Source organism: Centruroides sculpturatus, unplaced genomic scaffold, assembly GCF_000671375.1.
Source record: "Centruroides sculpturatus isolate CEXI.00-Female unplaced genomic scaffold, Cexi_2.0 scaffold81, whole genome shotgun sequence".
NCBI lineage: Eukaryota > Metazoa > Arthropoda > Arachnida > Scorpiones > Buthidae > Centruroides > Centruroides sculpturatus.
Window position 1 is genome coordinate 1,025,600 of NW_019384371.1, and position 19,371 is coordinate 1,044,970.

At 29.0% G+C, this 19,371-nt stretch overlaps 1 protein-coding gene across 1 annotated transcript in view; it reads left to right on the forward strand.

Moving 5' to 3' along the window:
- Nucleotides 1-1,376: 1,376 nt before the first annotated feature.
- Nucleotides 1,377-19,371, forward strand: part of LOC111614741 (sodium- and chloride-dependent glycine transporter 2-like) — a 46,699-nt gene continuing 28,704 nt past the window's right edge. Inside the window, exon 1 of the mRNA XM_023356106.1 lies at nt 1,377-1,609. The gene's annotated coding sequence lies outside the window, so the exon portion shown is untranslated. The remainder of the gene's footprint in view (nt 1,610-19,371) is intronic.

Below are 19,371 nucleotides of genomic sequence, written 5' to 3' on the forward strand. Positions count from 1 at the left end.
TTATTATATTATTAAAAATTTATTTTCTTCTTATATAAATTTTAAATCCTGTTCGAATGTAAAACCTTAAAATGGCTTCCTCGCGTGTTCGACCATTAAAATTATTTCAAAACAATTAATCAATAACTTAAAAAATAAAAAAATTTAAACATATAGGCCTACTCAGAAGAATGTAAACATGTAAATTGGCGCGATTTAATTTTACACTTTTTGGATTTATTATAAATTAAATATTTTAAACTGGCTTTTCTACTATATTAACACCTTTATAGGGCTATTTTTAGTCAATATCTTTTATATATCATTAAGTCCATTAATGTAGTCTATAATTGGTGATAGCGGATGAACCCGTGAACAAATCGATCTTTAATCCGTTTGCTCTGCGTTACGAATCGATAAAATGGCGAAGAGAAGATAATGCCTTCCACTCTTTACTAATGTATATTTAGGTGTGGTGAATGAGAAAAACAAATCGATATTAAATGGCGTTCGAATAGTTAAATGTTTGCATAACAGATGGCAGCACAACGTATTTATATGAAGTACTGTACATCTAAGTGTATTATAAGGTCTCTTCGATTGGTTGGATAGTATACATTTTTACGTCGACATGACATCATTACTTCAGTTTTACAATGAAAAATTCTAAAGAATGACGTCAAATTTATGTAAAAATATACACTATCTCAACCAATCGAACAGACCCATAGTCCTTTGTGCAGTAAAGTATAATCTCACGGCTGTCTCGCTGAAAATATCTGTCATTTTCAGTTTTTCGAGTTTATTCATTTTATTTGAAGGAATGTGAATATTTCTTATGAAACCAAATTATATTTTTAATACAAAAATAAATACATTTTAATAATACAACTTTTGTTTTCAAGTATGTATTGATAGTAATTGCTTAATGAATTTGGACTATTGGAATTTTTACATAAATGTGTGATTTTACTGTTGCTAGATGATGAAGACTGGTATATTGCCCAGCGCTTAACTTGGAGATATTTCCTTCTTAATTTTAATTAAAATTTTTACCCATAATAATATATCTAAATATTAAAAAAGAAGGACAAAATTTCTGTAAATGTATAAGATTGAATTAAGAACGAGTCAAATTCTATCATTACTTCTTTAAATATCCAAAACTACTCTGACTCTATCGATTGTGTATCTGGCTCACGACACGGCCTCTTATAGCTAAATAACAATAATATCTAGATTTTCTCGTTTAATAATTAGTTATTTAATCAGTCATTAAACGATTAAAAAAATTAAATTACATCCGGAAAGGGAAAAAAAATAAAGGAGAAATGTCCGTTCGTCGGAATCTGTCCGGCAAAAGATAGAGAAGAAAAAGTCGAGGGAAAAACCCGCGTAAAATTGCACCGGTCAGACGAGTAGTTAACTACCTGGTTGTGACGTCACGACACAGGTAGAATAAGGAGGGAGTGTGACGCACGTGAAAACTCCGAGAATCCGCCATTCATCCTCTCTGCGTTAACCCTTTACCTCCGAGCGCATGCCCAGTGACAAAATAGCTACAGGTGATTGCACTTGACAGAAAAGTGACCGAAGAATCGAATCGAGCATCTTTCATCCTAACGTAAAGGTGAGAATATTTATTCCAAATTTACTTAAATATTTTATTATTATTATTTTAATAAATATAAGCCTATATTATAATTTTTCTCGACAATTTTTAAAAATTTTTCTACGAATATTAAAAGAAGTATTGTCTCCGGATATCAGTGAGGTATGAAAAAGAAAATAAATAAATAACTCGTAAGGAAATTATTTTAAAAATTTTTATTTGATAATTACGAAACGAAGTTCCATAGAATTCGCTATCCAATCCTTAACGGTGGGGTATTTATACGGTAAAAGCGAAACCGTGACTGTTCTATGTTTGCATTTAAATGCCGATTTTGTGTCATTTGTCGCTGCTGATTAAAAAAAAACAAAAAAACAAAAATAAAAAATAGGCTGTATTTGTTGCGCTATTCTGAGATGTTTCTGCTCAAAAAATGAGGAGAAATAACTCTGGTTAGTTGTGTATATATTCTATCACATCTGCGAGATTCGACCTTCCACTTCGTTTCGGTACGAAGGACGAAAAAATTATCTTAAAAAAACTAAAAACCTATCATAATAACATTATAAACTTCTTTTATTTTAAATTGTTTTCACATTAGACCTTAATCGGATCGATATATATGAAATTACATACGATGTAATAAGAATGTATTGTGTGCAGGAGTTGCAGAAAGTGTTGACTGAGTTGACTAATTTAAATGTAAGAATTTTGTTTTCGTCAGCATCTATTTAGTTTAAAAAACCATTTATTTAAAAAATAATTTTCATTGAAATTAGGTCAGTTAGATCAGAAACAGGAAACGGAGGCACGCCTCCTCGGGCTAGTCTTTATACTGTCGAAAAAACACTTTTTTTGGTTAAAATATGGTTTCTTTTCATTCTCTTCTCTTTGTATAAATATTCAGGAAACCGAATTTTTCAATTTCCTATATGTTTCTATTTAACTTTCTATGGAGGAAGGAAGTGATAACTTTTATTGAGAAATTGTCGCGTCACTATCAGACTTCACCATCGAATTCATGAATAAATAATTTGCAACAACAATCATATCGTTATATTATAGATTATATGGATTTTAATCGTGTAATTTAAGCTGTAAACAAGAATATGGTCTAGATTTTTATCAATAATTTTTTTAATTAAAATCTACGTAATGTCTTTTTAGCGTAAGAGTTGTTTCGTATAAATTACACATTATATAACTTGTTATTATATTCAGAAAAATGCCATAATTTTAAACTGGTTTTTTTTTATGTTTTCGGGAAATTTTTAAATGCTTTAATACAGAAAAAATGTAAATATAATAAACCGTCGATTTAACGGAGGAATGGGGGGAAAGAGGGGAGCGCTATTACCGAAAGTCGTTAAATCGTATGTGTTTTATATAAACATATATTAATAACTAACTTAAAATGAGTTAACTGTTATTGCAATGTATATGTATACATAAAATAATATAAGAATGTACTATACAATACACTGAAAAATTTATACTGTTTGACTCATTGTTCAACCTTATAGCATGCTGTATGCGCGAATAAAAAACCCGAAATTCTTTAAATCGGGGGGTCTGTTAAACCGAGGGTTTACCGTATTATGAAGATGCTTTAAAAGTGTAAAAGATCAAAAAAAAAAAGACCCCAATAAAAAGATTCTTTTGTGTTTCTATGCAACAACTGGGTCTAATTGATAAAGATCGATTAAATACAATTGCTGCCTACAGGCCTATATTTGGGTTTATTGCCGACATCGAGTGCAACAAGGTTTATTGAGTAGAAAAACTCGACACTGTTCGAATATTCTATTCATTATCATGTGTAACTAGTTCTATTTACAACCCAGTTTATCGAGTCTATCGAATTTTTTTATTACTTATTTCAGAATTGCTGGCATTTTATCGATATTATATTTCGTCGGTCATCGCTTCTCGATTTAAATAAATAAAAAGGAAGTAATCTTTATTCCATATTTTATTATTTTTATTAAAAAAAAAAAAACATTTAAAATTAAAGTCAACGAAACCAGTCAGACGGGAATTATAATGGTGATTATGTATTTTCTTTGACTACATTATCTGGAATGTACTGACATCAGTGAATTCGTTATCCGGCAATACCGGTGTTAATAGCTATAACTAATTATAAATAATTGAATTCCATGAATCAGTGTAATTGCTATTTTATGTTTTAGTTGAAACATTAAAAAAAAAAAACCCGGTAGTCATAGTCGTCCATGTTTTTCTATAGAATCCAGTTCTTGTAGTTGGTTAGTGACTCAAAACGTTAATAATTCAACACTATACGAGATTTCGGCTTGCTTTTTATTATTTATTTATTAAAATATGCGTTAAAATGATTATCTTGGCAATTTAAAGTATTAAACACATTTACATTAAGATGAACGATGCGCAATTGTTAGAAAAGATTTGCATTACTTAATATAGAAATATAGCAACGAATTAGCATGTAAAGATAAGAATGAAGGTTTGATTCAAATAAAATATATAATCGGTTAGCCAGCAAGAACCGATATTAAGCGGATTCGAATTGAAACGTGCAAACCTACGTTAATCCCTGTATCATCCTGACATTGTCACTAGCGCTGCAGATGAAGAGAAAACTCATAGATATTGTATATACTGTACATAAGTACAAATGTATTTATCACATTTAAATATTTTTCTTGTATTTAGTTTTTTTTTTTTCCTTTGTTTATTTATTTGCAAGATAAGGGGTCTCGGATCCTTCGGTTTCCTCCCTGATTATGTTACTGCGATTTGCATAAAGATTACGGAATAATTTATTTCAGATTTTCTAGTAATTTAAAATTTTAGATATATTAAATTGAAAATGTTTACTGACAAAATAATATAAATCTTAAGCATTCCTTTTTAAGTTGGGGTAATCGGTATATAAAGTATCTATTGTTATTATAATTATTGCATAGTAGAGTAGGATTACATCGAATGAATGTACACTTAATTTATCCTATTACGTGTGAAATTTACTGTTTTCTGAAACAGTAAACGCATTGCATAAATGTGGAATTTAAGCGTTTACTGTTTTCTGAAACAGTAAACGCTTAAATTCCACATTTATGCAATAATTCTAATAGACATTTTAGCGACTTCCATCCCGCCTTAAAAAGGAGTGTTTTAAATTTTAACTAAAAATAACAATTTGTATATTAATTAAATATTTAATTTGGAATATATTATATACAATTAATTAATTAAAAATTGAATACAATTGAAATACGGAATTAAATATAAAAATTAGTTTATAGTTTCGAATCGAATATCGTTATTTTCATATAAATGTCTCCAATTTTAATCACATATAATTTCTGTATCAAATTACTAAATTTGATTTAATCTCAGTTAATAATTTATTTTAGAATAATTGCCAATAATAATTTTAATAAAATTTCTATATTCGCTCGGCTAAAATCAAACGTAACATACGTTACATAAATATTTGCATTCATACTCCAATTTCGCTATAAATTGGTATTTGTAAATTTAAATTGAACACTCAAATTTCAAAGTTACTTAATGATGCTTGAAGAAAATGGAATCAGTTAACTAAAGATCGAAAATCCAAGTACAGTGAAACCTGCTAACGTGACCACTTTGAGCTGGTCCCTTTAGTGGTCACATTAGCAGGTTCACTGTATGTTGTTGATATGAAATTGATGGCACATGATTTGCAACTTACAAATTAGAAGCATAAATGCAACCGTTTTTGATTTAAAGCAATTTTTTAAAATTCTTCGGCCATCTAGCCGTCTGTTAAGTAGTTAGGAATAACTATAATTATCTTAGAATGTTGGATTATTTAAAATAATAATAATAATAATAATAAATATGTGACTTACATCACAAATATTCAAGGAGAGATTGAGACAATTATGACAAATTTGTATGGCGTTAGTTACTTATAATATCTTGTGAATACACAAACACAATATTTTTAAATGTTTAAAAGTGAAAAAATTATGTGAAAAAATAACATTACAAAACAATTTTCACAATAATTTCCTTAACATAAAATGCAATAATTATTCTCATTCACTAAATATAAACGTATACTGTATATTGAACAAAGTATATATTATAAAATCGTTAGTTTGCTTTTATAAAACAAAAATGCACAAATCAAAGTTTAAAATCGGAATCGGTAATGGAGTAAATCTCAATATGATTTTCGTGTTTATCACGATCGCGATTTATTTCAAGAACAATTCCTACGTTAAATCGAAAAATATCAAAATATATTTAAATTGAATATATAAATTAATTTAATAATGTAGTAATTATTGAAAGAGAAGTAAATGATTATTTCGAGATATTAAATATGATATTTAAATTTAATTTTATTGAGAAACTTCTGAACATTGGTAGTTCAGCGGTTCGCGCCTGACTAACAATCTGGCAAAGTGAAATTTTCCGGGTTTTCTTCACATATTTAACACCTAACTAGGGGCCAGTTTCTCATTGAAGTCCTCCCGGCATCCCCCTCCTCGTCGGCAGATCGTCTAAGTGTTGCAGTGCTTTATATTCAATTCAATCCAATCTTATTCGGTCTTATAATTCCATTTTAAGTAGCGATTTAATAATTTTATGCTTACCTTATGCTTATTGCATTCAAAAATAAAAATAATAATACCATTAATGTAATCTGAGTATTTCCAAATTATTACATTTTATCTATTCAATTCTTATTGTTCATCTGTTTTCCATCATAGGAATGAAGAAGAGGAAATGATAGAATCCTTCTAACATCATGCCGATACCTGAACATTTTTCAGGTAGAGAGAGTGCCTTATATAACAGGAATCGCAATATTAGTCTAATATTGGAAAAATATTCAAATTTATCACTTAAATAATTTATTTATGTTTATTTTAAATATGATTTTAGATAGGTACAGTTTTTAGTGTTTTAGTAATCGAAAACTTTAGTTAACCAATTAATTTTTTCCAAATGATTGGCCATGGCACAATTTCTTTCTTAAATGTAGGTTAGCTGTAAGAGGTTAATTATGTAGTTAAATAAATAGATAAACCTCGTATATATATATAAAATGGTTGAAAAGGAATGTATTTGCTTCTCTTTGCATTTCTTTAATTGTTTCTATGAATCTTAAACATGGATATATAAATACAATTATTATGCAAAAATGTAACCGGGAGTGCAATTGAACTTATAATAATATTTATTTATTATAGAACACGAAGAAATTGATTTCATGAATAATTTAAGGCGCAACTTTGACGGGAATATAGCTGGAAATAAGATGTTCTAATAATTAGAAGCAGATTAAATTTAATATTTAGACAATAAACAGATTCGTCTGATAAGAAGCGAATAATAGATATGATAAAATTCTGATAATATCTGTGATAATTTCGAAGTGATATCGTATTTGTCGCCTAGCACCAGCGCTGGGCGGCCTAAATTTCATCCCTAAACTGCAAAGGGACTGTCCCAAAGAACGGAAACTAATTCCTTGAGTCGAACTATTTTGATATATTATGAGAATCTAGCCGGATTTAAAATCCGGATCTTTCACTGTAATTTCGTGTCATAGGTCAAATGGCCACGAGGTAACGACCTTACGGCTATTTGGCCAACGACACCGAATTAAATCAAACCAGCTTTAATGGAATGAAAAGAAAAATTATTCGTGTTTTCCTACGAAAGTTCTGTATGAAAAAACTTTATCGGTTTTTACGTTCATTAATTTTACATTCATTCTCAGCGGAATTAATGAAATAAGTGATTAATAATATACTATTTAATAGACTCATATTGAAATTTAATTTGACAAAGTGTTCTGAAAAATTTAACTAAAATAGGTAAATCTACTCCTGATCTGTACCAAGAGACGAGCATTAAGAAATAACGTAAATATTTAAATAAATTTCCAAAGAAGATAGACTGAGTTGCTCCTTTATATTTATATATGTATAAAACATGAATATTTCTAAACGAATTACGTAACATTAGATATCAACTAATTATGTACATTTATTTTTGGACGTGCGTGTCAATCGGAGTCCAGGAATTTAAATGGCGATTGAAACAATTTAACTATTAAATTTTTATTTAAGAATAAAGAAAAACATCATAACACAGGAATGACTTTTTGATTACTTAAATCGATATAAAAGCAGCTGATTAATGACAACGCAATTCGGTCTGCGTATATTTTATAGAATGACTATTCTACATACTTGATTTATTTGTATACTGCAACGTTGACTATCTGCCGAGGGGATGCTTCCCGGGAGAACTCTCTATGAAATTTCTTTCTTAAACTGCTCTCCCCTCTATTTAGGTGTTACAAACGTGAAGAAAGCCGGAAAACTTCACGTGGCCAGGCCTTTGGCGGGGCGCGAACCCACTTATAAACGCAACTTATTCATAGATAAGTTCCGTTGATAAGCATTCGCGCTTTATGAGGGTGACACTATTTATGAAGAAGCTAAACCAAGGTTTGACTGTATATCTATGAGAGTGCCGTTGAAGTATTTATAAGTTTATTATTATATTTTAAAAAATGAATAATCAATAATGCATTACATCAGTTAAAACAAAGAAAAATTTTTCTTTCATTTAAATCTTTGAATTAATTAAATATTTTACATCACATTAATTTTATAATTAATCATACTATTAATCATATAATTTTAATATTAATCATATAATTTTAATCATTAATCATATAATTTTATATCATCTAATTTTTAAGTATATTATAATAAATAATTTTAATGAAGACAGTTTTATTGTTTCCTTTCAAGTCAATATCATTGAGAGGCCTAGGGATTTTCCTCCGGCTCGAAAAGAACTTATGGACCAATAATGGTTCCTACTCTTATAAAATTAATGTTATGTTTATTAACAGAAAATAAAATATTTAATATTGCTTTTAATTAATCAAGAAACGTTCTGTGTATTTCATTTGTTAAAAAAAAAAACGATGGCTAAAGGGTCCCCATATAGGCTCTCAACAGCCTTGTTTCAAGTTAGTGCAATTAACTGCTTATGGTGATATTTCTAACAGAAATATTAACATGCTTTAGGTCTGAAATCGAATAGAAAATCATATACATAGGGAGATTTCAAAAAAGTGAGAAAATAATTTCGGATCATATTCAAGCCTCAGAAATACATGATTAACATCAATAAAATAATTAAAAACAGTTTCTTATCACTCATGAAAATTAACTTTAATTTATATCATAATATTTAAAAATAAAAAGTAAATTATCGGGCTTCTATTCGTTTGTATCCGGGCCAAAAATCTCGCTAGTTCTTCTCTAGTGAGCCTGTACACAAAATAATTTATGTCTTGAAATTGTTTAAAGACGAAACGATCAAACAAGATTTCTTTCTAATGTCAAGGATATCCTTAATTCTACATTCTTCGCAATGCCTATTTGATATAAATAAATAATCGTTAGTAACAAATTATAATGCAGATCACGTAATCCAAATGATTAAATACTACAACCTACCTATGAATTTTTGATAGCAATTAGAAAACATTAAATAAAAATTTAGCAATGTTTTGAGCTTTCGAAACATATCAGGGTCGAAGGACACGATTCGTATAAGTGACACGAATTCTTTTTCCTGCTTCCATTACATTCATTTTAAACCTTTTTGTGAATTTTAGAGTTAATTATTTTCATGTATTTTTAATAATAAAATCGGTAGATTTCATCCCTAAACGATTTAAGATAATAAATTCCTCATTTTTCTGTTCTCATTCTGCAGCACTGAAGAATAAAAATTAAATTATCCTTTCGATTTCTATTATAAAAAAATAAATAATATATTTTATTTATACGAATTAACTATTCCGGAATAGGTACTTAAATAATTGTTTTATTTTTATTAATAGATTTTTTTATCACGTATTTAAGAATTTTGTTTTTAGTTTGAAAATAACTAAGTCATTTTTTCCAAGAAAGTAACAAAGAGCGTATACAAAACATCCATAAATTAGGATGATAAAGCCTTGACCAATTACTAGGAAACGAAATATCCTTTATAAAAATATCATTTATATCCGGATGAGGTCTAACAGTGGAGTCATTTAATGGTGAAGTCATCTCGAAACAACAAAGACGGAAACAGGTTTTGTTAGATTTGATCTATGATCTACGCTTCTATATACTTCGGTATATATAACCTATCCAAATCATTTTTATTCTTAAAGTTTTATTTACAATACATTGAATAATATATTACTTAAATACTAATTGAAATACAGACTGTAACGATCTGAGAAAATGTGACAAAAATTAACATTTTAGGGTCACGATACCACGACAAACGTGTTCTTTATAGAAATAATTTTTGGCCGACTGCCTACTGTACATAATCAAATAGTGTAAAAGCATGTTTATGAACGACTATTACGTAAATATTCACAATACTGACAATTAAGAATAGTTTAACTATTATATATTTAATTAAATTGCTGTTTTCAGTTCATTGTAATGTGTATAAAAAGCATTAGTTTGTAGAAATTCTTGCTTTTTTTGATCAGGTGAAGCAAAAAGTCGTTTCAATTCTATTATAGAAAGTAATGACATCATTTACAATCTCGAAACTGAAGTTTATCGAGCTGTAGTTGAGTAATTATAGTTCAAGGTTTAAGGATGAGAAAATAAAAATATAATATAAAATATAAAAAATCTCAAGAACAAAAAAAAATTTTCAATGTGTTGTACTTTTGCATATTTATGTTATTACTCATATAAAAATTGCACATTCTCGAAACTGTCGATGTTTTATGACGAGGCATTGCAACTTTTTTCAGGATAATTATGCAACTGATTTCGAATAGAAATTGTATAATTTTTATATTTACTTATTAATAAATTATCTAATAAATATTTTAATTTTGNATTGTTACTTAGCACTTCCATTGTTACTTAACACTTCCATTGTTGATGGAAGTGTTAAGACTTAATCCTGTCCCTCTCCCCCGTGGGAAGGAATTTCGAAAAATCCCTTCTGTGTGCGTTCTCCTAACGTACCCTATCTGTGTACCAAATTTCAACTTTCAACTCCTAACCGTTTGGGCTCTGCGCTTATTATTATTATTATTATCATTATCATCAACCCGTCTCGATTATATATTAGATATATTCGAAAAAATGATATAAAATTATCAATGACAACGAATTTAAAACTAGTTCACTGTAACTATATTGCAGTGCCTCTAGCCAGCAGCAGAATTCGTGGCCAATCTTGGGCAAGATGGGTTATCTCATCTTGCTCCCACCATCTTGCACCAACGAGCACTTTTCATACTGACTGCAAACACGGGTCAACTTTATTTCAAAACTAAACAATTTCAGTCTTAAAGATTACTTCGAATACTATAATATCTTCTAAAAAGTAATGTAAAAGTTCGCAATGATGCTTACTTTGTAGAAACTTTGTAGCGGGCGTAAAATTAGATGAAGTATTGCCGAAACATGGAAAACTGTCTTACTTCCAAACAAAGAGAGTGATTCGGACGTTCTCTCGTCCCGTGATCCCTTTTGAGGTTGACATTTAAGTTCCCCAAATAACCCCTCTAGATGAAAGCGCGTTAACATAACATACAGAACATACAGAATAAACAGACGTCCCTGTCTTACCCATGGCCCATCTTGCACAACCTTCCTCTATACGGTTTCGATTTGCTAGAAAATTTTACTTCAAAATTCAGCCGCTATGACGAAATTTGTCGATATTCTCCCATTAATCCAAAAATATTTTCCGGTAAAAAATTTAAAATTCTGTAATCATGAAATGTGTTCGGTTAAGAACTATTACTACAGATATCCAAAAATTATTTTATAATACTATTCATTTATTAGATACTACAAATTTTACTAAAAATAAAGCTAAAATAAACACATGCTTATCGCTACACGAATTAGACACTTGTAATCATATTTTATCCTAATTTATAGCATATAATAAATAGACAAATAAATAATTGCTTACAAGTTCTAGGAATACTTATAGTTATATTTTAAATTTGAAATACAATCTAAACAGTATTTATTTAAGTACAGTACTTCCTCCTGGCAAGTTCTTTCTAAACGTTATTCATTTTTTATGTTTTTTAAGCAATAATTAATTATTCTGTGTATTGTTAATTAATTATATTGTAATCATTTCTTTCACAAAAGAAAATGTCGATTCATTTATTACTGTTTAATTATTAGATGTTTAATTATTAGATATTTAGTTATTTAGGCCTATTATTATTTTAATTACGAAATAATAAATATAAAATAATGGTACTTTATTAGCAATGACATAAGCGATTTTGGGTATTTGACACATTATTTTCTATACGATTCGTTTCCTTTTTTTAAATTGGAATTTTATATTTTATTTTTATGATTTACATAATATCGGAATTTTAATTTGCTAGCAAATCTGTTAGAAAAGTAAGTATAAATAACATTATATTTTAAAAATTCGTTCATTGATAAATCGAGAGGAATCGTTTATAGTAGTTATCACAACAATTTATACAGTAAAACTGGTCTAAACGGTAAAAAGATTGGTACCGTGCGATTCCGTTTACTATACATAGTTTTACTCTATAACCGAATAATAAGTACTATGATTGCCGCTTAAAAAATATTAAGTTGAAATTTTATTCTCAATGAAGCGTTATTACTAAGTATTGTATATTCTATTAATATTTGATATTACCCTTATGTCCAGAAAGTAAACATAGTCATTAATTTGGGCTCTATCTTAATAATTAACGATCAGAAAAGAGTGAAACTTAACATACAAACAGAGCATTGTATTCTGTTTGTAGCAAAACAATTGAAAAGCAAAAGATTAAATTATGTCAAACCCAAAAACAGCTTAAAAAGTACTAAGCATTGTCCATAAATCCTTTTAAACAGAAAATGATTAATATGACGTGTGTGATTAACTTCTGCACTCAAACACTCGCTGCACTGCGATTGCTCTAGCTGATTATAACAATGCTTATCAACTTTGTCGAAAGAAAAAGAAAAGTCTATGCTTGAACAAAAATAGACTTTTTTCCCAACAAGAACATTTCAGGAGCATCTTGAAGTTTCTTGGTGGAGATTGGCGTGTTGCAACTCATCTCTCTAGTTCCATATATGTTCTTTACAATTTAGGTCTGGAGATCTAGATAACTATTCCATGTAACAAATATCTTTACTGTCAAGAGTTATTGATAAGTGCAGTTCTATGTACACGAGCCTGAAAATGAAATCTGCACCCACAACCATTCGGAAAAGTCTCAAACAAGATTCCAAAACGTCATTTCTCTACTTTCTTGCAGGAATATGAAGCTCATTTAAGCATAATAACGCCACAGATTATGATACCGCTTCTTCAAGCTGGTCTCTTCACGATGTTTACGGAATTGTATCTGGTTTTCTTCTCTCCCCAGATTCTAATCCGACAAGAATCATTCTGTAGACTGTAAAATGTCTTATCTCAACCAAACACTTTATTCTTGATATTAATTAAAATTTATTAGGATGAAAAATCTCGAATAAATTCATTTTTTCTAATATATTACGTTGTTTTTAATTAATATTTCTCTTTAAAATGCTTTGAATCCATAAAACAATACGAATATGACGTTAGTTTATTTATAGCTCAGACTATTTGAAGGATTCAACTCTAAAATGAACCAAGTTCACACACAAACTATTTCAGAGACAGAGAGTTATTTAGGAGTTATTATTTTATCTTAAAAAGAAATCAAAATACACTATGGATGTTATATATACTTAATGCATCATCTTTCCAAGTTATAAAATGCAGAAAAATTACAAACTTATAATCCAACAAGGTAAAAAAGAAAATTTATTTTGGGCTCACTTCGCTTTAGAACTGAATCGCCATGTGATCGTAATAAAAATAAGTTTCGAACATCTGAAAATTAAAAATAGATAATTATTAAATTATTTGTATAGAATTTCACAACTTTTTAGATATATCTCCATATTTTACTCTTAATACCAAAACGGATACAATAATCTATATATAGGCCTATACAAATGAAGATGTTTGTTTGTTCGTTCGCTATAAACTCCTAGGCCGTTCCACCAATTGCTACGAAACTAAACAGTTACGTTCACGTACTTCTAACTTAGATAATGTCATAACTCCACCACAAAATATCGATTGAATTTCTATAAATCAATCAATTTCTACCTACATTCGATTTACCCGCATTACCTGTAGCGCCATCTAGGGGCAAAAACTCTAACAAAATAATAAACTAAAAAACCATAAAAGTCTTCCCGGAATTCATCCTCTTCGGCAGATCGCTCACGTGTCCAGCTGCTGTAACCAAATAAATCAAACTAATTATAACGAGCAATTATTTAATGTGACATCGTATCAATGCCACGCTGCGCCTTTTCGTCACAATTTTCTCAATTCTTTTAGTGGTGATCTTGTCCTGTACATTATACTTTTCCTGTTAGCAATAAAGTCGTGCCGGTCATTACCTAACTCCGTTCAGCAGAATATTTTGAATTGAAGTAACATGACTTCCGGTTTGTACTGGAAATTCGAATATAGTTACCCGAGGCCTTCTACCTCTATACTTTCCATATCTGGTCTCGACTTTCATCTGTGTAACTTTTCTCGAGATTAAGGAAGACAGAACCCTCTTATGCAACAACCTTTCTTTCTTATCGGACATGCGGTATGTTGGCATTCGAATAGGAAAATTACATAATACAAGATTACTAGCCAGCACAAAATATGCGGTTTTGGAGTGTGCCGAGTTTAATTATTTGGTCCGTTTCTTTTGTGAAATTTGATTTGTTGGCAGATTACCATTTGATATTTGGCTGTAAATGGTACAGTTTTTTAGAGTTAACATTAGGGACAAAGTATATTTTAAAAGTTAAAATACTTGTGGTCAATTGGTGTCTACTTTACCAACGAAATTGTGCCATTTCGTACCATCCGAGTATCGCAATAAACATGACAATGGTAGGCTGAAATACCAAGCTCTTTATTCAGTTTTCATTTTAATGTTTGTTATATTATAGTATTGATTTGTAATTATATAAATGAAATACTATAATATAACAAACATTAAAATGGTTTATAATACCGGGTGTACTCAATTTAAAGAATTTTAAAAATGTGTTAGATTGGGTACTCCGTGTGATAAACCCTTACCTTTGTAATTATATAGGCTAAATTAAATAATATAATATAAGTACGAAATAATCTAATAATCTCATTCTTCGCTGTTGTTATTTTTTGTTCGGTTCATCTGCTAGTTTTCCTATATATTTGTCTTGAAATTTTTATCCTTATTTCCAATCGGATTTATTAATTATTTTTCTATTATTTTTTAAATATTTAGATTTAATAACCTATATTTAGCCTTATTTTATAATTGACCTACATTCTATATTCAAACACAACTAGTTAATTTATTCTCGACAACTTTGAAGAATTTATAATCACTGTAACTACAACCTTACCTACATTTGACACAATTTTTCTGTGTTGCAATTTCAGTAGAAATATTTTTTTAGATTTATATAAGAGTCAATACACTTTCTCATTTCCGACTGAATATTCTTCTGACACAGGTAATATCATATTATTTTATTTACAATAATTAGCGTTTATGATATAATAATTAATACACAAAATGGTTGTAAATTCCTAACGCCTTATCGCTTTCTAAAATTAAAGTATATCTTGATCATATATTTATTTAAGTATAAATTAAGCTGGGTTCTGATATAATTAAAATCCTTGAAGTTCAGATTTAACACGCGTTAATTCACTTTGGTATTTTGAAAAGGAAAACTTCTAAACTGTTTCTAACAGCAGCTGAAAATCTAAAAGTAATTATTAGGAACGATTTTAATGACGTCACCTTGAAAGATCTGCAGAAGAAAATGAAAAATATTCAATTTTTGTGAAGAATGGAAGGAAATATATAGATAACTCCTAACTACAATGTACGGCACTTTGCTAAATTATTAGACCCATGCAAAAAATTGATAATTTCTTAGTTTTTGATGCAATAAATCAATAATAATAATAATAATACAATTGTTGATAGAATTATTTAAAATATCTATATTTATTATGTTTTTTGAAATAAAAAGTAAGTTTTTGCATATAAAATTTAAAAAATGAAAAATGAAAATTAATATTTTGTATGACCACCTTTTACAGCTTTATATAACAAGGATTTTTATACGTTTTTCTTTAAATTTTTGTTCTTATCAATGGGATATGGTGCCATACCTTAATAAGAACCTCTATCAGTTTTCTTTTTGTATTAGAAAGTTGATTTTTCTTACATTTACAATGATGCCATGTAAAATATTTATTAGAAGTGTTTGTGAAACATTAGAGAAATATAATAACATAAAAAATACTAATTCCTTAAACAATATTACGAAGAAAAAAGAAGAAAATTATACAAAAAGCATTATGTTAGTCAATGGTGTAATAAATTGGCAAGGTACAGTACTTTGTGATTATTCTATACCAGGGGTTCCCAACCTTTTCCCTTTTAAGAAATTTTAATTTTTCATCGAACCCTTTCAATATTATATATTATATATTATACAATATTATATAACTTATATTATATAGGCCTATATATATTATTATTNGAATATAATTTATTATTGTTATTTTAAATTAAAAATCTGAATGGTTAGACATGAAAACGAATTATCGTATAACAGCTATATGTGTCGGTATGTGAATATTGTATAGACTCATTCATTTGTTTTAATGGGGCTCTGTACTGAATACAATTACAATGATTACTTGACCGAAGTTGCTTTTTAAATGATGGAAATAATTAATTTATGCAAAATATATAATTGGCTGGCTAAGTTTTAATATAAGCTCCTTAATAATACACAAGACTAAGGGAAATTATCATATTTTACCAATAGAGTTCTGATTCTATTCTCATACCAAATATATTCCATTTGTCTCTATGCCTTTTAATAAAGCAAATATAATTAAAAATAATTAAATTATTAATAAATCTGTAAGTGAAAATTCAAATATTTAATTCAAAAAATACTCCAATTTTTTATGATTATTCGTTTGTCTTCTAAGTAAGATATAATAATATTGTGATATAAAATGAGTTATTGATATTTCAGTTAATTTCGTTTAATTAAGGACAATGTAGCCTATAGAACGAATTAACTTTCTCTTTCAGAAAAGTCTTCATTTGTATTGTTCTATGTTCGCTGTACAGTACTGTACGTGAGGAAGTTTAAGTATCTACATGATCGGAAATAGGGTTCATTTCTCGAAGACACGACATAATAGGGGCGAGGATTGTGATGATCATCGATCCAAGACGTTTTTTGGTAAAGGTCACCCTAATAACTATGATTAATTACAACTCATCTCTTATTATCCATATATCTATAAATAATCTATGCATCCTGGCTCAAGATTCAATAATCTTCCCCGCTAATGTTAGGGAACAATACCCATTCACTAGTACTCCCCCCGAAATTCCGTCCATGAGTGTTTCATTTCTTGTTCTTGTTTTACAGTTAAGAAGGGCTATCCTTTTAGCTAGGACTTTGCCCTGTAAGAATATGAAAGGAGAGTTTAAGAAAGTTGATTAGGAGAAAGAAGAAATAAAGATAGATAGGACAGTGTGAAATAAGAAATAGCCCAGAGTCCCTCCACGGGATCCCATTGGCGCTGCATCGCTTTTTATTAAAATCAGAAAACAATTACATTTGAACGTATGTACAGTACTGTACATATATACAAGGCGTTAACAATGTTTATACTCCATCGTTGGGAGAGCCGCTCGGTGGATCAAGAGTCTTACTCTCCTTAATAAATTTGATAATGGCTTTCATCAAATTTTTGTTGTCGATGAAATTGTGCTCACCGGGAGGCTAATTGAAACCTTCCTTGAGACAAGTCCCCATCAGTTTTAGTCTTTGGTCTTTGTATTTGGTACAATCGTATATCAGATGTTCTACGGTGTCTTCAGAATTTATATCGACGTCGCACTTGTTGGAGTTATTCTTCCTGAAGCATTCTAAGTAGGCATTGAACGTCCCATGTCCAGTGAGACATTGTGTGAGTTCGTAATTTGGGAGTGTTTTATTTCAGAGAAAACATTCCTCGGAATAAGATTATTAGGTCTTATTTACGAATCCACGAGGTGACGACATGAGATTTTTATTGATAACTCGAGCTCCACTATTTCTTTAAAATAATATATTTGTATATTTTAACATTTCCTTCTAGATTCACCTCTGAAAGATCTTATGTATAGTTTTCAGATATACTTGATTGAAAAATAATTTGTTAATTTAATAATTTATTTATAAGTAAATCGATTATATAAGAAATTTTTTTCAGGTTGAAAAGATATGATGATCAGAGATCATCGTACATATCGCATACCTAAAAATTCATTAGGTTATGTAATCTCTGTTTATTAGCGTAAAGCTAATTTAACAATCCACTCTGACTCTGTTTGTATACAGTGTTTAACATAGTCAAAAGTTTATTTACCTCAGCAGAGGCAATAGTGATGAGGTAAATGAACTTTTGACTATATACTAATGACGGTGCAATAGAGTTCCTACGAATTATAATCTCGGTTGGAATTTGAAATAACTTATAACTAAATAAAATCCACGAAACGGAAAATTCGTATCACTAACACCAAACAGATACTTTAATTTTTTATTTCATGAAGAAAATTTTTTAAAATAAACCGCAAAAATTATAGGAAATAATAGAGTTTTAATACTTAAACTATGGAGTGGCGAGTTATATTTATGAGTCGATAATTAACCCTTTATGATTGCTACAGGCTAGTACTATTTTAGTATTTTTTTAATGAAACGAAATGTTAAGCTGGTATATTTTAAGAAATTTTGATATTGAAATACAATAAAATCTCACTGATGTAGCCAACTTCAAGCTATACAATTTCTGGCCACATAAATGTTGGCTATGAAAAAATTTACATACAGAACTGCAATTAGAGTGCAGTACTGAATCCTTGTAAAAGTTTAATACGGATTATAAAGTAAACAGAAAACTAATTAATTAAATTAATTAAAAATTTGGAATAATACTGTATCCTTTGCAATAACTTTCATACAGGGTGATGTATAAACATAAATGTAATACAGAGCATATGTACTAAAAAAATGCAAGCTGTTATCAGTAGGGTTCATTTGAGTACAATACTAAACGGAATTGTTTAGTACCCATAGACGGAATCAATATGTTTATGAAATGTTAATAAAGGTTTTTATTTAACAGTCTACTATATTTTATCAGGAAAATTCAGAAAAAATTATTAAATAGAAGCTACTAGAAATGCAGAAGTGTCCAACTGTCGGAAAAAGTGTTATTAATTACAGTAAATTGGTTTTAATTTACATCAGATTCATCGATATTTATGAAAGGAAATTCGACATCATCGATATTTATGAAAGGAAATTCGACAAATAGTTTTAAAACTATAGCAACGAAGCTCAACTCCATTTAAAGTGTTTTAAAAAATACGTTGAGTTTAGAAACTTTGTGTTTTCCAATCCTGTTGGCCACGTATACGTGGATAAATATCACTTTAGGATGTTCCTATCTTTGTCACTTATGTGAGATGGCCACTTGCCACCAAGATGGAGTTTGATTTATATTAAAACTTATGCAGTTTTACAGGGAAATTTCAGGAGTGGCCATATCGCTTT